The 23,627-nt window shown below is 45.6% G+C and overlaps 1 pseudogene; it reads left to right on the top strand.

Moving 5' to 3' along the window:
* The first annotated feature begins 184 nt into the window (after positions 1-184).
* On the top strand, positions 185-22,335 carry LOC114890790 (annotated as a pseudogene).
* The last annotated feature ends 1,292 nt before the right edge of the window (positions 22,336-23,627 follow it).

Genomic DNA, 23,627 nt, shown 5'->3' with positions numbered 1-23,627 from the left:
TGTGCAGAATTGACAGCAGGGAGGGCATGGGCACCCTCCCCTTCCAGGCGTGAGGCGCTGTGAAGAAAGCAGAAGCGAGCGGACTCCACGGGCAGCGAGGCGCTGCCCCAGCCCAGCCTCCGTCGCCTTTGGCGCTCCCGTCGTGTGGGCCTGGGTTCCTCAGCAGACCCAGCTCCAGCAGCCCCAGAGCCTGTCCTCAGTCCTTCGGAAGCCCCGGCCCCAGCCCGGGCCCTTGGCGGGGAGGATGACGGAGCTGCAGTCTGCACTGCTACTGCAAAGACAGCTGGCAGGACTCAACAAAAATCCAGTGGAAGGCTTTTCAGCAGGTTGAATAAATGACAACGATCTCTATCGATGGAAAGTCATTATTGGTCCTCCAGATACATTTTATGAAGGCGATGTTTTTCAGGCTCATCTCACTTTCCCAAAAGATTATCCCCTTAGGCCTCCTAAAATGAAATTCGTTACAGAAATCTGGCACCCAAATGTTGATAAAAATGGTGATGCATGCATTTCTATTCTTCACGAGCCAGGGGAAGGTAAATATGGCTATGAAAAGCCAGAGGAACACTGGCTGCCTATTCACACCGTGGAAACCATCACGATTAGTGTCATTTCTATGCTTCCAGATCCTAATGGAGACTCACCTGCTAATGTTGATGCTGCAAAAGAATGGAGGGAAGACAGAAATGGAGAATTCGAAAGGAAGGTTGCCCGCTGTGTAAGAAAAAGCAAGAGACTGCTTTTGAGTGACATTTATTCAACAGCTGTAACTTCACTCATTTCAGGGTCTCCGATTGAGAAACATGGCACTGTTTTTCCTGCACCCTACCCACCTATTGCTGGACTTCTGTTGTAACAGTTTGGCAAACACTGGCTGGAACTGGGCTGCAATAAAACATGCCAGTATCAATGCTGACAGGAGCCTAACAAGTGCCAACTTACAGATGATTATGCATTTTGAATTCTAAAGAACTGCTTTAACCTTCAGGAAGAATTGTAAAGACCTGTACATAGCACAACATGATCTGGAAAATATATATACCGTTCATGTACATCCACAAACACACCTTGTACCCAATAATGCTTTCTTGTAGTAAAATAAGAATCATGTAAATTCTAAAAAGATTTTAGCAGGTTTTCTTTCCCTATTCATTGTTCTTATCAGTTTTAAAAGACTCCTTAAAGCATGTCAGATAAAAAGCAATTAGGATTAAAAGTTTCCATGTAACTTCCTTTAAACTATTGAAGCTTCATTAAACTCTTTTCACTTACTAAACTATGTATCTTCTTTGTTTTGACACACTTCCCTTTGCTTTAATCTCCTCTGTCTACCAGGAAGTTTTCAAATCATTTAGTGCAAATTCTGAAACACTCAATAAGCAACTACTTGATTTTTAAAGATGACTTCAGAGGAATGGTTGTCACTAGGTGCTTTGTCCCTTTTGTATTATATTTGCATCCATCTCTTGGATTGGATGTTTCAATAACATGTTTTCGTTGTTGAAAGCTCTTGAATTCAGTCATTATCCCCATGAACTAAAAAGGGTTGGCTCTGAATTCAATTCAGATTTAACATTATTGAAATGTACCCCAAACAGTAAAAAATTCTGATTTGGTTTTATTTTTGCCCTCAGTTACCTAATGTGAATATTGGATGAATTAATCATGCACAGCTACAGGTTTTCTACTTAACTTCTGGGTTTGCTATTTAAAATGCTGTTTAACCACATACCCTTTTCCTCAGCCCTTCATATTTCTTTGCCTGTATTCTCTATACTGCAGATTTTTCTCACCTATTGTACAAAGAAATTATGATGTATATTTTCATGTAATTTGATTTTGGAATTCTGTCACCTTATGTAGTGAGTTCTTCCAAAATATAATTTTTTTCCAATTAAAAAAAAAGAAAAAAATGCTGATTTTTTTTTTTTTTTACCCTGTAGAAAGTTACAATTGTTTTTACCAAGAGTCTACATGGGGCTTGATTTACACTCCATGCATTGGCTGGAACATGGATTAGAGATTTGATAGAAAAATAAATACTGTTTGTTATTTTTTAAAAAGTTATGAATCCATAATAAATACATAGTCAATAAACCTTCTTATATCTGAGAACCAAAAAATCAATATATGTCTACTTAACTCATTGATTGAAGAAGTAAACACAGTGGAAACAATAAGATATTAAATGACATAGAGTGCTATATATGAAAACCTCTGGGTTCATAAAGTGGTTCTTAGAGGTAAATTTATAGCATTAAATACATTTTTAAAAAGAAAAATAATATGAATAAATGAAACTAAACTCAAAAAGCAAAAGAAGAGGGACTTCCCTGGTGGTCCAGTGGTTAAGACTCCATGCTCCCAATGCCAGCGGGACATGGGTTTGATCCTTGGTCAGGGAACTAACCCGGGGCACAGACTTGATCCCTGTTCAGCATCCTGAATGCTGCACAGTGTGGAAAAACAAAAAAAACAAAAAAAAACTATGCGATAAACTAAAGAAAGTAGAATAAATTAAAATTTAAGCCAAGAACAGAAATTAACAAAAAAGAGAACAAAGAAAAATAGAAAGGATCAACTAAATGAAAAGTCACTCAATAAACAAAATTTGAATATTTAGATGAAATATTTCTCCAGCAAAAAATAAATTACCAAAGTTAATTCATAAATAAATACAATTTCAGCAGAAAGCTAGAATCTATTAAAAGATATCAATTCAATGAATACATTTAGTAGTAGATTAGACACAGCTAAAGAAAGAGTTCATGAATTAGAAGAAGTAGGTTAAAAATATCTAGAGTGAAGCACAAGGAAAAAAAATAATGGAAAGTACAAAAAAGGAGTATAAGAAATACAGGGAAAAGGACTAACACAAGTGCAGCTGGTGTCCTAGAAGTAGAGAAGAAAGTAAATGGAGCAGAAGAAATATTTGGAGAGGTAGAGATTGAGAATTTCCCCAAACTGATTTCAAAACATCAAGCCACGGATTAAAAAAATATTAAAAATGTCAGGCAGAATTACTTCAAAGAAAGTCACCTGTAGGCACATCATAATACAAATGCAGCAAACAAAAGACAGAGAACCTCTTAAAATGAGATGGGGGAAGAAAAAGATACATAACTTAAAGAATCACCAATAAAATATATGTCTTATTTCTCAAAAGGAATGATAGAATCTCCCCCTCCAAAAAAAAAGAAATGACATTTTCAAAGTGCTGAAAGAAAATAGCTGCCAACCTAGAATTCTATACCCGGTGAAAATATCCTTTAAAATTGAAAGCAAAATAAAGATCTTAATAATTCAAGGAGCATGTTGTAATCTCTGGTGTTGTCACTAAAATAACAATGAAAGAATGCATAGATAATAAATTAATTATGGGGAGCATGTTGTAATCTCTGGTGTTGTCACTAAAATAATAATGAAAGAATGCATAGATAATAAATTAATTATGGGGAAATATGAAATAAAAACTTCAGTAATCCAAAAAAGGAAAGAAAGTAAGGGAACATAGACAAGTGAAACTAACAGAAAATAATTGTTTAGATTGTAGATTTAAACCCAAATTCATCAGTAATTATATTATACATAAAAGACAGAATACTTCAATTAAAAGGCAAGGACTATCAGGCAGGATAAAAACATAAAGCCTGCTATATGGGCTTTATAAGAGACACCTTTTAAATATAAGGGTACAGAAATGCTAAAAGCAGAAGAACAGAAAACAATATGCCATGCAAACACTAAACAAAATAAAGTTGGCATAAGGATGCTAATAACTGACAAAACAGAAGAAGCGTACTAGAGATAAGGAGGAGAATTTCATAATGACAAGACTCAATTCATCAGAGAGATATAAAAATTCTATATTTGTATGTACTAAATATATCATCAGTTTATAAAGCAAAAAGTGTAGAAAAAAAAAGAAGAAAAAGACAAATCTACGAACAGGGTGGAATTTTAACACACTTTTAGCAGGAACTGATTAAACAAACAAATAAACCAACTGTGGTGCCTCCATACAATGCAATATTATTCAGCAATAAAAAGAATGACTATCAAACCATGAAAAGACATGAAGGAAACTTAAATGCATATTGCCAAGTAAAGGAAGTCTGTAGGAAAAGGATGCATATAGTATGATTCCACTTATATGACACTGTGGAAAACGTAAAACTGTAGACACAGTAAAGTGATCAGTGGTTTCCAGGGTTCAGGAGGAAGGGGGGAAGGATGAATAACACAGGGGATTTTTAGGGCAGTAAAATTGTTGTAATGTAAGTTTTTAGGGCAGTAAAATTACAATAATGGTGGATACAAGATACTATGCATCTGTCAAAATCTATAGAACAAAGAGTGAAATCTGATGACTGCAAATTTTTAAAAAAATTATTTAAGAAGTTGGGGGACCTCAGGAAGGAATGCAGACTGTGACAAGAGAAGTTAACTAGTTAACTTTTTTTAAATTTTATTTTTGGCTGCATTGAGTCTTCGTTGCTGCACGCAGGCTTTCTCTAGTTGTGGCGAGCAGGGGCTACTCTTCATTGCGGTGCGCAGGCTTCTCATTGTGGTGGCTTCCCTTGTTGCAGAGCATGGGCTCTAGGCGTGCGGGCTTCAGTAGTTGCGGCACACGGCCTCTAGAGTGCAGGATCAGTAGTTGTGGCTCGCGGGATCTAGAGCACAGGCTCAGTAGTTGTGGCACACGGGCTTAGGTGCTCCACGGCACGTGGGATCTTCCTGGACCAGGGCTCAAACCTGTGTCCCCTGAATTGGCAGGTGGATTCTTAACCACTGTGCCACCAGGGAAGCCCTAACTTGTTAACTATTGCAGTTCTCAAGTTAACTATTACAAGAAACAACCTCACTGAAGGGGATGGGTAGGTGGGGTGGGGAGAGGTGTTGACCTAAGTGTCTTTGGAAATGAGCGAGATCTCTAAGACTAAAGGCAAAAGGAACTGCATACGAGCTCTGTACACTAGTGGATAAAGCTGTTTCCCTCGGGGTACTGGTTAACAATTCTGATACAGCTATATATGTATACTAGACTGGAACAATCACATCAACGTATGGCCGATGGTGGAGCCAGGTTTCTCAGTATTAGAATGGGAGTTTATGGATAAACAAGGGTAGGATCCATGTAGTAATGGATTTGAGATATCAATACGAACTCATGCTTTGCTTAATATAGATACAGATGGTTACATATACAAGGGTTTATAGTTTCACTATATACACACCACTTAGTACACATATATTTTTTGCTCTGTCATCAGAGAAGTCTAACAAGAAATGACACCCCGGTATCAAGCATGGCTTAGTACCCAAATTTTGGTTTCTAACACCGTTCTCCAATAAGATGAACCAGGGCTCCTTGGAGAAATGGCTGATTCTAAGACTAGGCAGGACATACACAAGATGAGCCTGGATAACTTGGTAGTCCCTGAAAGTGAGGAAGAGCTCAACACAAAACAAAATAAAACATTGACCGGTGTGTCAAAGGACAAAGGACCACAGTAGCCCATTGAAAGAGTTCCAGGGGTCAAAGGATTATAACCCAGAAAATAAAGTAAATATCCACAAGTCCATACTGATGTAAATAAATGACTGAATAAATTAGTAAATGAGGAAGAAGAGACAACTCTCCCATACAGAAGAATTCCAAGGAATTTATGTAGATACTCTGCCTCCAAGGAGAGGGAGTAAAACTGCTCACTCTGTAAGTGAGGGCTGTGCAGAGTGACCTCCTTCCAAACTGTACAACATAGAAAGTGAGAGAAAAGGAGTCACTTTACAGGGGATAAACCGGACAAACGCTACCTCCGGCAGGTGACTAAGGCCACCGTCAACAGTCATCAATAATGTTGGCAGTATATATGCTTGCTATGGTGTTATGAGAAAAGCACTTCACCTTTGTGGTCTGGCTCCCACCAACCTAAACCCAGTCTTATCATGAGAAAAACACCAGGCAGGGCTTCCCTGGTGGCACAGTGGTTGGGAGTCCGCCTGCCGATGCAGGGGACACGGGTTCGTGCCCCGGTCTGGGAAGATCCCACATGCCGCGGAGCGGCTGGGCCCGTGAGCAATGGCTGCTGAGCCTGTGCGTCCGGAGTCTGTGCTCTGCAGTGGGAGAGGCCACAGCAGTGAGAGGCCCGCGTACCGCAAAAATAAAATAAAATAAAATAAAACCCAGGCAAATCCCAATATTGGGGAACCGTACAAAATACCTGACCAGAGCTCACAGAAACTCTCAAGGGCATCAAAAGAGGGAAAGTCTGAGAAGCTGCTACAGCCACCAGGAGCATAAAGAGACCTGACAACTAATGTCACGTGGGAGCCTGGAACAGAAAAAAAAGAGCATTAGGTAAAGATTAAGAAAATCGAAATGAATTATGAACTTTTGATAATAAGGTATCGATATTAGTTACATTAGTATGTACCATACTAACGTAAGAGGTTAGTAATAGGGGAAACTGGATGAGGTATATAGGAACTCTCTGTACTATCTTCCCAATTTTTCTGACAGTCTACAATGGTTCTAAAAGTAAAGTCTATTAAAGGGAAAATTTTAAATGAACAGACTACCTCTATGCGTAAAACATAGATGAACCTCTCGAATATAAAGTTGAGCAAGAGAAGTCAGACACAAGTCTACAAACTCTGATTCCTCCATGCAGAGTTCTTGAACTGGCAACTATGGCCTGAGAAGTTAGGAAAGTGTTTTCTCTGGGGAAGTGGAGTAGATGATGGCCAGGTGATGTCATGTGAGGGCTTCTGGGGTGTAATTAATATTCAATATCTTAACCCGGTTTGTGGTCACATGGAATATGTTCGCTTTATGAAAATTGATCGAGCTGATGCTCGTTATTTTCTACTTTTCTGTACAACTCAATAAACCTCAGTGATGGAAAGAAAACAAGGATGCCTGAAGAATGAATCCGAATATGTTTCCACATGCGTAAACATAAAAAACAATGTTGAATTTTAAAAGTAATTTGCCAAATAATGCCTAAAATATACCAATTTAAAAAACATACCATCAGTAAAACAAACTATATCTTACTTACAGACTTATAAAATTCAGTCTAAGTACAAAAACACGCATGAGATTATAAATAGTGAACTCATGATAAAGTTGCCTCTGCAGAGGGAAGAACCGAAATGGAACGAAGGAGTGGGGTGTGGAGGGTCTTTATAATGTTTTATAAATATGAAATATCTGGAATACATGTTACAAGATGTCAAGTTGTGATATAGTTGGGTTCAGCTACGTGGGTAATCATGATTTTAACCTCTGTTCCTTTTCCTAGTACACTTGCATATATTTGTACATATGTATACAGAGAGAGAGAGAGAGGGAGAGAGAGAGAAAGGGGTATAAGAACATGCAACCAATACCATATAGAACAATAACAACCTAGGAGAATTAATAAGTATTTTGTGATCAATACTTGGCCTCAGTGTTTCTGAGGATGAATGGATACGTAAATCTTTTGCAATATGGAAACTTTTGGCTTTTTTTTTATGAAGAGCCTAACTCAAAGATTAATTACCTTTACATTTCACCACCCCCTTGTTAATAACATATCTTTCATGAAATGTAATTCAAATTTTCCTAGAAGATAAATTACATCTGCTGACAAGGCTCTTTAGTACCACTGGGAACAGTCAGATATTGGAGGCTGATGAGAAAGCAACCCAGCTGCTTGTTCATTCACTCTGCAGCACGGACCATGTGAGATATGATGGGGTCTGAACTCGGCTGGTAGCAGAGGAGTGGGGGAGGGGAGAACAACAAACAAATAGAAACGTTTTGAGACTGAGCTCTCAGAAGTCGCTGAATGGCTCTGAATAATGTGGCAGAGTCCAGGACTCCAACAGATGAGAAGAGGAATCTAGGACGTCAGCTAGGGTTGCCAGCAAAGTTTGAGTGGCTGCATGGAGGTTGGTGTCATGAACTGAGATGGTGAAGGTGAGGGAGAAATTTAGGAAGTTTTTCTTTTGAACACGGGAAATTTGGGATGCCTTTCAAAGTCCAGGTCTAGAAGTGGGCGCTTGTATATTGAATTTGAAGCTCAGAGAGGAATCAGGGAGGAGATATACACTTGGTTGTCATCAGTATACTGATGGTACTTCATGCCAGGGGACTTGATGAGACCCCCATGGAGAAAGGGTAGCTAGGGAAGAGAGGTCTGAGGTTCAAGTCTGGAGACGCTCCAGGGATTCGAGCTTCACAGAGGAGTGTGGAACCAAATGAGAAAAACAAAGCTATTCCAGAGCTTTCTGCAGCAAGGGAGTTGGCCACCATCACTTGCATTTTGGCAGACTCAAAGGCAGGCAGAAGAGCGGGAAAACCTCGTAGTGGAAGAAGGGGACGGCTTCAGTGTCCCTGATTCGAGGCTGTGGGCCTGGGGAAGCCGGAGGTGGGGTAATTAGAGCGGGGCATCCTATGTGAATGCTTAGGGTGCATATTTGGCTTTCTCTGTTGGCCTGAAGTTGGAAGCGGGGACAAAAATTGGGCAGCTGTCAGTTATTAAGTCCTGGCCATTTGGGGTCAGTTGTTGCAGAACTTATTGATGAACTTCCTGTATTGTTACTGGAGATGGCAGTCTAGCTGCCTACACGTCGGACTGACAGCAGGCTGGCTTCCTGGGCTGGTTACTGGAGTCAAGGGGTTGCTTTCCTGGACAGGTTGCTGCAGATTGTCGGTCAGAGTTCTCTTTTTATATATGATCTGACTATTGTCCATTTGTATATTCAGTCTCTCCGGAGAGGAAAGCAGAAGAGGAGACTAAGAGGGAACAGCACGAGGTAGGAGGAAGAGCAAGGAAAAACACCACCCTGGGAGTCAGGAAAATAAAGCGCCTCCAGAAGGAGGGAGTGGTTAACTGGCAAGGGTCGCCGAAATGTCTGATAAGAGGAAGATGCAAAAGTAGATCGAGGTTTTCCAGATGAAAAAGAGATGCAACCATCATTCTTGCTGAATTCTCACACAGGAGAAACATTTTCCTGTGGCAATGGTTGGAAACAGGAACAAACAGGATGAATTAGGAAGAGAAGACACCAGTCAGTCCCTGCAGGTGGCACCTTACATCATTGTGGAGGACTGAGCTGCAAACACTGCCCCCTACTGGGAAGAAATACTGGCTGATTAGATAACACCTGAGATTTCCGTGAACCTCAGCCCGCTCCCAGGACTTAAGCTCCACACTAAAGGCTCTATTATTCCATTTTAGGGAATTCTACTGCCAAGTAGATTGGGACCCTGGTCATTCTCCTTCACAGACTGTTAGAAACAAGGCAAAGAAAACTGAAGACAGCAGTCCCGGTTTAATCTCCAGCATTCCATCCCAGGAACTTCAAATCTGCCACAAGAATGTTAACCATGAGAAGAAATTGTTTAATGATGCTTTTCACTATCACGAATTTGGTTTTCCTATACCTACGTAATGTAACCATGTTACAAAAACACGTACAATTGAGAACAGATAAAATTATCCAGAATCTCTCTCCCTTATCATTGCTCTGTTAGAATTACCTTACACTTGAATTTGATGGGTGACATAAGCAGATGTTTCTGCCTCTTCATGAGGGGACATTTGCCTCACTTCTAGATGTGAACGCTAACTCCTGTTCTTCTGGAAACTGACTTAGGGGCTGCGGAAACCTAAGAGCAGAGAGACAGGGAAAGGACGACCTTGAGGGTCTTCTTCTTTGTCCTGCTGCCTCCACTCCAGCCCAGGCTCTCATCTGGATCACCCAACAGTCTCCTACCTGGTTCCCTGGGCTTGTTCCTCTCCTGTGCACCCTTCACACGGCTGCCAGAGCATCTTTCAAAATCCCCAATCTATCAGTACTATCCTTCTCCCTACAAAAATTCAAAGGTCTTCCCTTTCTCAAAAGGCTCCAGCCTGGACTCCCTAATAATACACAAAAGATCCCTTCACGTTCTGCCCCTGCCAGCAGTTTTCAACCTTGGCTACACTTTAGAATCCTTTAAAGATTTAGGAGCTTTAAAACCTGCCCAGTTGGGACTTCCCTCCTGGTCCAGTGGTTAAGACTCTGCACTCCCAATGCAGGGGGCCTGGGTTCGATCCCTGGTCAGGGAACTAGATCCCACCTCCCGCAACTAAGACCCGGCACAGCCAAATAAATAAATATTTTTAAAAAACCAAAAACAAAATCTGCCCAGTGGTTCTGGTTTAATCTGTCTGGGGGGGCCCCAGGTATCCAGAGTTCTAGTTCACTTCCCCAAGGCCTGGTGACACCTTCTTGAACTATTTGCAGATTCCAGCAGCACAAAAAGAAGAAAAATTGTTGTGTTTCCAAGGTCACTCCATGCAGCATATGGTAGGTTTCAGACAGAGAAATGGGGATGGGGATGTGGAAGGGAAATGTGGGAACCCGGACTTGGGAGGGTGCTTGTGAGACCTCGATAGACAGCAGCCCCAGGACTGACCAGTGGCCCGAGAAGTGAAGCAGCCAGCGAACAGGAAAAGGAGGGCCAATCCTCCTGGACTACAGGGGCACTTCCACTGGGGGGACCATCCTCCCGGGCAGCTCGGCCCCTCAGCAGATCTTCACCTGCTCCTTTTTCCCTAGGCGGTGTAAGGGTAACTACAAATGGAAAGAAAAGATTTTCCCTGGTGCCAGAAGGGAAAGAGAACTCCCTCCCTCCCTTTCTTAGGGTGTTTCCTTTACAATCCTTTCTCTGTCTCTTTGAGATGTGTGTAAGCCTTTCAATAAAACCTAATAACCCTTTACCAGTTTGACTCCCCAGAGACGTCTTTCTTGGGGGCCTTGGAGCCGTCTCTTTGAAATGTGAACATCAAGGAGGATGGTACCCTGACTCCCTGTCTCTCTGGCTCCAAGTTGTAACTTCCTGCTTTGACAAAGGCATGAGAATTTTAATTTTTCTTAACATTAGGTGTTGCCTGCCTAATTCTGCTTGGGAGTGGGTGAGGGAGGTGAGACTTTTGGGGGCATCACTCCAGACTCAGGCACCCTCGACCCAAAGCTATAGGACTGGTTCTGGTTTGCCACTGCTGTCTCCTGCTCTAGCGAAGTGGGATAAGCTTATGTAAAGGCCAGGTAGGACATGCACTGCCATGGAAGTTGGATTGCCCAATAAGCACACAAGAGCTGACCAGTGCAGGCCATCCCAAATCTCATGGAAGGGGGATCAGGAACTCATATACATATCACAGCAGAGAGTAAGACCAGGCAAGTCAGGGTTACCCGCTATAGTAAGTTACTGCCCGAAGAAAAAGCGATGGAAAAAGGTCCCCCACATTCTTAAACACAGGAGTCGTCTGCTCCAGGAAAAGATGAGAGCAACTTCCCAGGTAGAACTTGAGGATTGCTGCTCACAGCTCTACTGGGAATGGGAAAGGGGTTTCTTAGCATGGAAGTGTGGACAGGCACCCACTGGTCTGGGAGGAAATGCCCATCTCCTGGACTCCACTCTTGTTACTGTCCTAGAGGTTGATACTTAACTGTCTGAGAAAGAAGATGAGATCATGAGATCTTGCAGGTTTCAGGGCCTGAAAAATAAGTTTCAGGACCCCGAGGGTCGGGTGGAGGTGGATGAGATGGGTTACAGTCTTTGGGTCCAAGAGGTGTGGTTGGTGAGAACAGGGGAGTCTTAAAGAGCCATTAGAGCCTGGGACCATACAGGTGGGTACACAGAAGAAAGCTCTAGGTCCATGGGCTCCATGCTAGTGCGCCAGGATCAAGCCCAGACAGAGAACCCACCCCTGAACTATAACCTCATCCCCGCAGGCCCCCACTCTGCAGTTGGAGTGTCCATGACTTCTGCAAGCTAATGATGGGCAGCATCTGTTACTCTCCAGTCAAGGTACACCTCAGCTACACTCTGGACTCCAGGAGGAGTGAGCTCAATAATAATCTGGAACCTCTGTAAGCCTTGGGTAGCACTAGATCCCAAGGTGGGCTTTGAGCTTGGTGTTATCACCAACCAGTGGGTGTGGACCTGGAAGTCCCATACCTTGGTGAGAGTGGGAATGTTGATGCCCTGGGAACTGGGGACAGACGAGATAAGCACTCCATTTCTATGAGTTTGCTTTTGTGCCAACCATCGAAAACACCTTTCCTTTTCTGATCCATGTGGCAGAGTCCTTCCTGTCTGCCAAGAGTCAACATTAGCATCACGTTGCTGAAGGAGCCTTTCCTGGGTCCCCTTAGGTCGAATGGCCCAATCCTTCCTCTTGCATTCAGTCCTTGTGGATGAACCAAGTTTGTGTGTCTGATGCACAGTGAGGCCAAACAAACCCAAACGTTAGAGTTTGGAGCTGAGAAAAGTTTACTGGAAGTCCAAGCAAGGAGCACAGGCAGCTCGTGTTAAAGAAGCCCAAAGTCCCCAACGATCTGGGGGGAAGAGCTTTCTTTTGTTTTGTTTTGTTTTTGCGGTACGCAGGCCTCTCACTGCTGTGGCCTCTCCTGTTGTGGAGCACAGCCTCCGGACGCACAGGCTCAGCGGTCATGGCTCACGGGCCCAGCCGCTCCGCGGCATATGGGATCTTCCCAGACCGGGGCACGAACCCGTGTCCCCTGCATCGGCAGGCGGACTCTCAACCACTGCGCCAACAGGGAACCCCGGGGGGGAAGAGTTTTTAATGGCAAAATTTGGGGGTGGGCTGCAGTGTATGTGACCTTCCTCTGATTGACTGGTGGTGAGGTAACAGGCTGGTGTTCAGCCTTCTGTTTCCAACCACTCTGGGGTCCTCATGGACGGGGGCCTTGGTTCCAATAGAAGAACCCAGAGGCATATTGCCATGTATATCCCCCAGGAGGAAGCAGGATCCTGCCCCATCCCTGCACTATTGTTTCTTGACTGCCTTTCCTTTGTTTCTGCATTGCCTCATTCCTCTAATTAGTGACTGTTTGAATCTGCCCTTTGGAACTCAGGGAAGGTCTAAGAGGCTGAAACCATTTTCCCCCACACAAGAAATGGGGGACACAGAAAGGCTTTTGTACTCGGGAGGGTCCCACAGGGTCCTGCTTGGTTTCATCCTGTCTGGATTATAAGGACTTTGACTCATCTCTAGCTCCATCATTTTGCCCTGTATTGGGCACCTAGCTGAGGTCTTGCAGGTTTCAGGGCTCAACATTACTAGCCATCAGGGAACTCAATAACTGTTCAGAGATGAATGAATGAATGAATTCAGGTGCAGAAACTAGTCTGAGGGTGGTTTGCCCATTTGACAAAGTCATCCAGCTTGTTAGTTTCTCATCTCTTTGAACCAACCAGGAATAAAGACCAAAACTCAGATTGGCTTTTTCATTTCAGGGCATGTCCTGTCCTTCATACAGGTGTAGACTTACCATGGAGTTTTTGTTGTTGGTCACACCTAATAATCCCTAGTGGCTACCTGGGTGGAGCTCACATTGTGTGACAATGAGGAAAACTCATGCCCCACCCAACCCCATCCCCTGTACTCACTCACCTGACCCCACCCGAAGACTTGGTCCCTCCATCAATCAACAAGAGTACATTGAGGACATCCTGTCGATTATTCTCGACCTAGACAAGTGAAGTGCAAAGAGTTGTTAAGGGCACTGGCCTGAGACTGGAACTCAGCCAGGGCTGGTCAGATGACCACATGATCAGAGGTCACAATACTCCTTATTAAGCCAGGCAGTTTGCCTTAAGAAAGGTGGTTCTAGAATTTCTGAGTTTTCCATACAATCTCACCATGGCTACTGTCAGGCATGGGTGAGGTTCTCATCTTCCAAAGTCACCTCCTTTAGAAAACCACCTGCTTTACTTTAAGGGAAGTACATCCTTACAAAAAGTGAGCTCTTTGGGCATCCAGAATTTCAACATATGCCACCAAACTCTTTCCTTCGCTCTGAAATTTTGGAGTAGCTCTTCCCCTTGTGAATTTGTAACACTCCAAAGCAGGAAATGCACACATTCAAACACATGTAAATACCAAGAGTTATTTCCTAGTAAACCCCTCCCATATTCCAGTTACACAGATGCAACAAGATAGAGAAATTTTCATCTAAGCAGCTGGTGTCAGAAGCCCAGCCTTTATCAGGTGAGCCCACGTGTGGCAGACGCTGAGCCCTGGACCTTGTGTTGACTGGTGCAGGGCCTTCAGAGGAAGAGGAAGCCACTCCATGTAGTTTGGACCTAGGTGAGCGTTTGTGGGTGGGTGGGATTCAGGAGGATACAGGGTGAGGAAGAGGGGGAGGGAGAGGGAAATGGTAGAATGTTCTGCAAGATGAGACCCGCTTCTCTCAAATCAAAATGAATGGCCAATTAAGTACAGGAAAAGATGCTCAACATCACTAGCCATCAGGGAAATGCAAACACACACCACGATGAGATGCCACTTCTGCCGCTAGGACGACCGGCGTGAAAAAATCAGATAACAATAAACAATAAGTTTTGGAGAAACAATAAGGATGTGGAGAAATCAGAACCTTCATACACTCCCGGTGGGTGTATAAAAGGGTTCAACTGCTTTGGAAAACAGAAAGGCAGTTTCTCAAATGCTTAAACATAGAGTTACCCTATGACCCAGCCATTCTACTCTTGGTATCTACCCAAGGGAAACAAAACTTCAATTGTCCACATAGAAACTGCACATCAACGTTTGTAGCAGCATTATTCATAAAAGCCAAAACGTGGAAACAGCCCAAATGCCCATCAACTGGTGAATGCGCACTGTATATCTGTACAATGAAATATGATTCAACCATAAGAAGGAATGGAGTACCGACACATGTTACAATGTGGATGAACCTAACAAATGCTGTGCTAAGTGAAAGAAGCCAGTCAGAAAAGATCACATGTTATAGGATTCTGTCTGTATGAAGCTCCTGAATAGGGAAATCTATAGAAACAGGAAGTAGATTGCTGGTTGCTTAGGGCTGGGCTGGGGGCGGGGGCAGGGGAAGGACGAGGAGATAAGGGAGGTGATAATAAAGGGTTTGGGGCTTCTTTCTGAGGTGATGAAAGTGTTCTAAAATTGACTGTGGTGATGGTTGCCCATATCTGTGAATATATCAAAAACCATTGAATTGTACACATTAATGGGGTGAATTGTATGTCTGCGAATTATATCTCAATAAAGACGTTTAAAACAAACAAACAAAATCAAAGACCTTCTTTCTGTCCTTTTGGTTTCTTGTGGCAGCTGGTGACTGAGGCACACTTTGTAACCTGGGAGGTGTGGGTCCCAATAGAGGCAGAGGCAGGTGAGGAGGGAGTGAGGCGGGAAGCAGCAGGCACCATACAAGGCTCAGGGCTTCCTAAGCTATGGACTTGGGGTTTGAACTCACCCAGGTCTTAGAGACCCGAGCAGTACCGGTTGACATCAGGGTGCAAACATGTCCTCTAATCCACACTGCAATCCCTAGGAGCTGGGAATGTGCTGGTTTCTCTGTACTCACTTTGTCAATGTGTCCTGAGTACCACTGAGTATCATCTTGTAGATTTCTCCTCCTCCCCTCTTGTCTGAGAAAAAGTGAAATAACGTGCATGCAAAGACTCCACTGGTTACTCCAGCTCAGAAGAGGCGAGACTACACCCCTGAAAACACCTTGGCTTGGGGTGTCTCCTAGTTACTCCCACCCCCAAGACACCTAGCTTCCACCTCGAAGTTGGTAAAAATTCCCATGTGTTGAGCTTAGTGAGACAAGACAGAAGTTTCTGGGAAAAAAAACAAAAGCAAAAACTTTTTAACGGCAGTTTTCTTTTTTTTTTTAAGGAGCATTGTTTAAAAGTAATTTCAACATATACTCTTTGTCAGTGGAGTTGTATAGCACTTGTATGTTAAATGCCTCACATTCGGAGATTATTTTGTTTTCAGACCCAACAGGGATTTCCTCAGGAACGAATCACTATTGTGCATTCAGAATTATGTGGCTGCATTGTTTTTATCTTTATAAATACTAGTATTCATAACCTGTTTATTCAATTCTATTTAGATGGCAACAGTAACAAGATTCTTAATGCATATCTCCCCCAACCTGTACTCTTTCCCTATGCTACCATTTTGACACTTACAAAAGAACACCTCAATTCAGCAACCAAGTTTTACAACTATTATTCCTACCCATCAAATGGCGATGCAGAAGGTCGTACTTCTCATGAGTTTTTAATATATTAAGAGTACATTATTTATCTAGGACCGAAGGACTGTGCCTTACTTTATAAGAAACAAAGATAACCACATCAATTGAATTCCATATATGTGATGCTACATATTCACTGTATTAAAAATTGAAATAAACATCGTAATCAGACTAAGGCTCCAAACTCATGCTCTTCACGTGGAAGACAGTGCAAGAGCAGACACAATAGAGACTGCCTTGCAACAAGAAAAATGGGAAGGTGTTTGGGTCCCCTGTTGATTTTTGAGCCACTGTGTCAGATCTGATCTGCCAATCTTTGGGCTTCTGCGTATATGTGAACAAATAAACCCTTATCTATTTAAAATAAATACATAAATAGTTGCTTCTTAAAAAAAAAAAAAGAATTCTGTGGCTGCAGTGGTTCCATATTGCAGGTCCAGGTCAAAAACTCAGGAATGTCCCTTCTGTCCCAGCTCCTTAAGGCGGGCCCTGCAGATCCCAAAGGGACAACCTTTCAGAAAACTGCTAGGTGTCTAGACTGATCATATCTTTGAAATGTTTTCTCATCACTGTTTTCTCATGCGTGCATGTCATACTTCCATGTGAGAAATAAAATGTTTTCTCATCAGTGATTTCTTGCTTTAGCTTAACTCCGCTGGTTGGATAGATCGGGCAGATCACAATGTGAACACAGCTGGGGGCGTGGAGATAAGAACCAGCCTCTCTTGGATGCATCTGCGGAAAGCCAGGCCCGCGTTTCCATGTTGGTGCACAGAGTCTGCACCCAGAAAACACCCCGGTGAAATATTCGCGTGCATCGTCTGCCTTAGGTTCTAGCCTCCCACAGACACGGCCCGCTCAATAGTGCTTGAGGGAACTACATCCATACAGAGTTAAAGAAAAAGGGATCGAGCTGGGTTGTAAGCAATTCATTCAACAAATAGCTATTGAGTGATGATTTCATTCCAAGGCTCTGCTAGGTGCTGAGAAACCAGAGACAAATAAATCAGCTGACGAACTGGCTGGGGGTTGGAAGGGAGGCCAACCACTGGGGTCTAGATCAGTGGGGTGAGAGCTGTGCTGGGAACTCAATGGGTTTGCAGGAGCCGGGGCAGGGACATGTAGTTTCCCGACCAGGGATCAAACCCACGCCCCCTGCAGTAGGAGCTCGGAGTCTTAACCACTGGACCGCCAGGTAAGTCCCAGGGACACACAGCTCCATTTGATGGGACAGGCAAGTGGCAGGCAAGTCATCCCAAAGGATGTGATGCCTGAGAAGTTCCCTGAGAACAACTAGAAGCTGGAAAGTCAGAGAAAGGCATCACAGGTGAAGACAGATGTGGAAGTATGGCACGCACGTCCAGAGAAGCGCAGATGCCCACTGTGCTTGCTGTCTCTGCGGGAGGTGAGAAAGAATTCCCAGTGTAAGTGGATGCACCTTAGGAGACTGAGTTTGGACTTTAGGATGAAGATGAAGGAGGTATGAAGATCAGACCTACGTGTTAGAAAGCTCACTCAAGATGTTTGTTGTGTGGAGAATGGATGGGCGAGGCTTTGCCTATAATAAAGTGAGAAAGGGTGAGGGTCTGATGGGGTGGGAACACAGGGGGCACATCCTAAAGATAGAACAGAGAGGGACCGGGACTTGCAAAAGTGACTGAAGTCGGGGATAAGGAGACAGAGGCCGCCTTCCATGGCCCTAGCTTGAGTCACTGGGTGGACAGGGCTGAGATCTGGAAATGCGGATGGGAAGTCAATGAGCCCTGCCGGATAGGCAATTCTGGAGTTCCTGAGAGAGGGCTGGGTGGAAAAGTGTGCAGGGAACAAGGGCCTGACCCACATAAGCATGTCAAGACTTCTTTCTGAAAGAAGGAAAGCACACCTCTGATGGTGCGAGACATAAACACACATCAGCGGGTCAGCCCTGAATATCTTTCTTGGGGGGATTAAATGATGGGGCAGGGGTAGCATATCCCAGGCTCTCCCTTGCCCATGAGAGGACCTAAGTCGGTGATGAGATGAAACTGAGCAGGTCTTATTCAGTTTAATACAATTCTTGGCCTTAAAACTCCACTGCATCGCAAACCATGTAAGAGGTGAGAGGACCACTGGTGACCAGCAGCTTTAGCATCTGAAAAAATTTAGAGACACTTACTCTGGCTTTTAGAATGTTTTTAGACCAGGGACTGCACAATGACAGCACCATCTAGAACCACAGGCCATCTTTCTTCGGAGGCATACAAAGAGCCTAACTCATCCCCTCAGGTCTAGGTTAGCTAATCGGTTTAACTCACGATTTGGTGTTTTCTGGAAGGACATCTATGAGGTAACTCTCTCTTGAAAGGCTTCAGAATAATCAAACATTAGGACAGAATGTATTTTTTAAAACATGGGAAATATGCAAAGAGTGAGCAAGCAGTCACTGGACACCTTTATAAAAATATCCATAGAAGTGAATATATATGATAAAAAATGCAATACAGCTAGAGGTCCTTCTTCACCCTTTTTGTTTTGTTTTGTTTTGTTTTTTGTTTTGCGGTACGCGGGCCTCTCACTGCTGTGGCCTCTCCCATTGCGGAGCACAGGCTCCGGACGCGCAGGCTCAGCGGCCATGGCTCATGGGCCCAGCCGCTCCGCGGCACGTGGGATCTTCCCGGACCGGGGCACGAACCCGTGTCCCCTGCATCGGCAGGCGGACTCTCAACCACTGCGCCACCAGGGAAGCCCTCTTCACCCTTTTTTATTGATATATGAGTATATTCACCCAAGTGTTCTTCTCACACAGAGAGAATCAGGTCATGTTCCTTACTACAGCACTGGTCTGAAGTATTTATGCTTCACTAATGGTACTGATATAAAGTTAGCTAAGAGAAGATATAAACTGGAATTTTAATTATGTAGAAGTAAAAAATCACCCCAAAACTTAGTGACTGAAAACAGCCACCACTGTATTCTCTCACACTGGGCTGTGGATTGGCTGGTGTGAGCTGGCAGCTCTTCTGCTCCATGAGGTTGGCTAGCAGTACAGTCTCCGAGGGCTCTATTTTGCTAGAACATTCCAAGATGACGTCTCGGCCATCTTGGTTCTCCTCCCTGTGGCCTTTGTCTCCACGGAGGGGGTCTTACCCTCTAGGGTCTCTCTGTGTGGCCTCTCACCACAAGAGGTAGTTGGACTTCTTACACAGCAGCTGGCTGCCAAGAGGGCAGAAGCAGAGGCTGCTAAGCCCTCTCAGGATCTGAACAGGCACAGTGTCAGTTTCAGCATGTTCTGTTCGTTTAGTCAAGTCTTAGAGGCAATGCAGACTCAGTGCGGGAGCAGATGTCCCCAGGGCACTGATGCTGGCAGGTGTGGCTCCTTGGGGGCCATCTTTGCACACTGGCTGCCACGGTTCACAGTGCAAGAGGGATGAGCAGTGAAGTGGTTAGAACCACAGATCTGGCGTCAGACTAATACAGGTTGAAATTTTGACTCAACCACTTCCTGACGATAGATGTGACCATGTGGCGTAAGACATAAAATGAGACTCAAGATTACGTGGTCTTGACATCTGGTGAAATTGGAGGCCCTCTTATGGCCCAACAGCAAGTTTCCCTCCCCACTCTGTTCCTGTGGATAAGGTCCCCCAGCTAAACACCCAGCCCCCTGACCCCTTATCAAACAGATCAGGCTCAGTTCCTGCTTACTCTTGAGTAGTGGGTTTCCGTTCCCTCCCGGCTGGTAGAATTACTCAGACAAGCCGGTCACGTTCTCCCGTGGGAACCAGGGGCCACCCCACCCTCTTGTTACTACAGAGCCTGCCTTCCACTGCCCTGCTTGTTCACTCTGTTCTGAGTGTAACCCCCATGTGCCCCTGCATGGTATGCAGTATCCCCCTCTCCCGGGCCGCGAGTGTGTGTGACTAATAAGCTGATTTTTATCTCATCTGTCCTGTGTTGGGTGTTGTGTGTTCATCCATCCCCATAACCCTGGGGTAGGAATCCCTCCTTCATGAAGAGGGTGAAGGGGAGGTGATTAAAACCAATGACAGAAGCAAAGGCTTGGTGTGCAAGGAAGGGGTCATGAGCCAGGGAACACAGGTGGCTTCTGGAAGCTAAAAGAGGCGAGGATTCTCCCCTAGAGCCTCCGGAATGAATGCAGTCCTGAGGGCACCTTATTTTAGAAATCTGATTTCTAGAGCTGTAAGATAATAAATGTATGTGGTTTCAAGGCCCTGCGTTTGTGGTAATTTGCTACCAGCAGCCATAGGAAATGAATGCATCTTCTTTGTCTTCTTCATGGCATCTCTCGCTATCTGAAGTTATTTCATTTATTTATTTGCATGTTGATTGTCTAGTTCCTCTTACTAAGCTCTGTGAGAGTGGGCTCTGTGTTGGTCTCCATCACCTCATCTCCAGCTGTGCCAACAGTGCCTGGCACTGGATGCTGAATAAATACTTCCTGAGTGAGCCTTGAGTGAAACATGACAATAGTGCAGTGGCCTATGTGCACTATCTGGGCTTCTACTCTTCCATTGGTTCTGATAATCATGGGCAGCCTGATTTTTAAAATCACAGTAACCTTACTTTGCACATTTTATTTATTTATTTATTTTGCGGTACGCGGGCCTCTCACTGTTGTGGCGTCTCCCGTTGCGGAGCACAGGCTCCGGACGCGCAGGCTCAACGGCCATGGCTCACGGGCTCAGCCGCTCCGCGGCATGTGGGATCCTCCCGGACCGGGGCACGAACCCGTGTCCCCTGCATCGGCAGGCGGACTCTCAGCCACTGCGCCACCAGGGAAGCCCTGCACATTTTATAACAATGCTTTGTACTAAGAGTATTGTATCCTTGAAGAAAAACCCAAAAACCCACCCAAATTCAAGGCTGTATTTTGTTGCAAAATTGCTTAGGAAAGAGCTTAATGTAACTATTAAAATATGTTTATAAATGCCGCATTAAAGGGGAGAGGAGAGATCAGTGTTTGAGTCCACATGGCCTGCAGCGTGCAACAAAGGGATGGCCTGAGGAGATATCAGGTTCATTGGGGGCTGACAGCTCACAGGGCCACACAGGCTGCCCCAGAGGAGCTGGCCTTGGACAGGTCATGCGGCACTGTGAGTCTGGCCTGATGAAGATGCCACACCTCCCTTCTGAGGTTACACCTTACACCTCTGTATTAGTTTTCTATCACTGCTCAATGAATTACCACCAACTTGGAAGTTTCAGAGAACACATTTATCATCTCACAGTTTCGGTGGGTCAGGATCCAGGTCTGTGATGGCTGTGTCCTCTGCTCAGGGTCTCTCCCCAGGTGAGACCCCCTTGGAGTCAAGGTGTTAGCCAGGGCTGCGATCTCACCTGAGGCTCGGAGTCCTCTTTCAAACTCACGCAGTTGTTAGCAGAAGTCATTTCCTTGCAGCTGTAGAACTGACATCCCCTTTTCTAGCTGGCTGTTGGCCAGGGACTGCTCTCGGCTTCTAGAAGCTGCCCCCAGGTGCCTGGCACGCGGCCCTCCTCTCACAGCTTGCCTCTTCCCGGCCAGCAGGAAAACCCTGCTACGGCTCTGCTCTCCTTTGAGGACTCGCCTGATTAGGTCAGGCCCACCCGGGAGCATCTTCCTTTGGATTAACTCAAAGTCAACTGAGTCGGGTACTGCGTTCTAACTGCGAAATCCCTTTTCCCATATAAGGTGATATCATCATGGGGGTGAGAGCCCGTCACAATCACAGGGCCTGCCCACACTCAAGGGAGGGGCTTGTTCCCCAGGGATGGCGGTGGGAATCTTGGGGGTCAACCTCGTCAGTCCACCGACCACAACCCCTCGACCCCAATTCACAACTGCATTCTCACCAACCCCATCCTTTCTAACCCCAGGGAGCGCGGCCTCAGCCGGACTTCTGCTAAACTCTGGGAACTCTCTTACTACTGGGGACAACAGGACTGTCTCATCAGACCAGGGATGGCCTCCTGCTGAGCCCCCTTGCCTGCCCAGGTCACCTGTCTGCCTCACCTCCCGTCTTCCAGAATGTCAGCCTCCACCCCAGAACTTCCGCTCCCCGCTCGCTGCTGCACGTCTCTCCTCCGTACTCCCTGAGTGTGTACAGCTCAATACGGGCAGCAGGGGGCGCTGCCGGCCTTGGCTGGCGGGCAGTCCCAGAAGGCGGGAGCTCAACCGCATCCCAAGGCCATGCGCCTCTTCCTCGATTCCCGGCTCTCTCCCAGGAGAAGGCGGGCCGTGCCTATGCCTGAGGTCTCCTCCCTCCCAGCCTGCGTCTCTGCAGGGGAGTTAGCCCTGCCGCAGGGGAGTGGCAGTGCAAGGGTAGGGGGCTTCCATGGCCAGGTCCCTGCTGGCGGATGAGCACGCCTCCGCCTCTGCCCGTGGTCTGGCGGTGGCTGCGAGGATGGAGAGTGAAGCGGATGGTCCCTGATTGAAGAGGGGCCTGCGCTGCCTCCTTCTCCTGTCCCTTTTTTGTGTCTGGAGGCCCCCTCCCGGCCACACTGCAGTGTTCGCATCATGGCGGTAGGTTCTTCTCATCGGGGCCGTCTCAGGCATTCTTTCTAGTCTCTTCCCCCTGAGCACAGCTCCACTGGGTGAGCTCCAGGTCACAATTTTCTGGGTCCTTCACGACAGGCCGAGCGGCTTGTCGTTTTGGTGGTAGAAGAGGGTCCCCGGGCCCTGGCCACCAGCTTCCACAGGCCTGCAGGTAAGGCCCTGAGATCTGCGGGCCAGCAATGCGCCGCTGCACGCAGACCTTGCCTGGCGCCATGACCATCCTGTATTCTACCCCACCTTCCCCTTCTCTTTCCCTCCTCCAGGTCTCCATCAGCTTCTGCAGTTGGAAGAGGCTGTGAGTGGGGCTCAGACTCACTTGGGTGAACAAAGCACGTCCCTCAAGATGCCCTTGCCACGTGGCCTGAGTCTAGGACCCTCGGAATCGGGGGGCGGGGGGGGGCAGCCCATCACCATATATGGCCTTGTACAGCTCCTGTTCTTGGCCGCCCAAACCCTTACTTTGGAGGCCTTGAGATCTTTGCTGCAGTCACCCAAGACTGGGCATTAGGACCGGGAATGTCCCCATTAATGTCCCCTTAAGCCTGAGCCCTTAAGGACATCTGTCGGTCAGTACCTTCCTGCGACCACCATCCCTGGAACGCGCCAATAGTGTATCCCTGTCAAGATCCAAACACCTTGCTTCCTGGGGAGGAAACTTCATTTCCAGAAAGTACTCTGAATTCTTGGTAATTCGTGATTTCCATTGCTGGCTCGGGGGCCCACCTGCTGCCTAGCCCATGTGGCACAACCAGGCGGGGGCCAGTATGAGCCATCTCCTGCCCTGGGTGTCTGGCAACATTAGTCTAGGGTGTAACTTTCTTCCGGACAGGAAATCCAGTAGTTGCTGGTATTTGGGGCCCAAGGCAAAGGCCTGAGAATCACCATCCACACTCCTTTCAGTCCTGTCCTGGGAACTTCATGGTAATTAGTGTCTTTGGCAAACTTGAATACAGGGGAGTGTGTTTAGCATGTTGGTGTAACCAGCCAG

The sequence above is a fragment of the Monodon monoceros genome, unplaced genomic scaffold (genome assembly GCF_005190385.1).
Source record: "Monodon monoceros isolate NGI ecotype Baffin Bay Population unplaced genomic scaffold, NGI_Narwhal_1 Super_Scaffold_11, whole genome shotgun sequence".
In the NCBI taxonomy this organism is placed as follows: domain Eukaryota; kingdom Metazoa; phylum Chordata; class Mammalia; order Artiodactyla; family Monodontidae; genus Monodon; species Monodon monoceros.
Note: the sequence above shows the minus strand (reverse complement) of the source record. Positions and strands in the feature narration are given on the sequence as shown.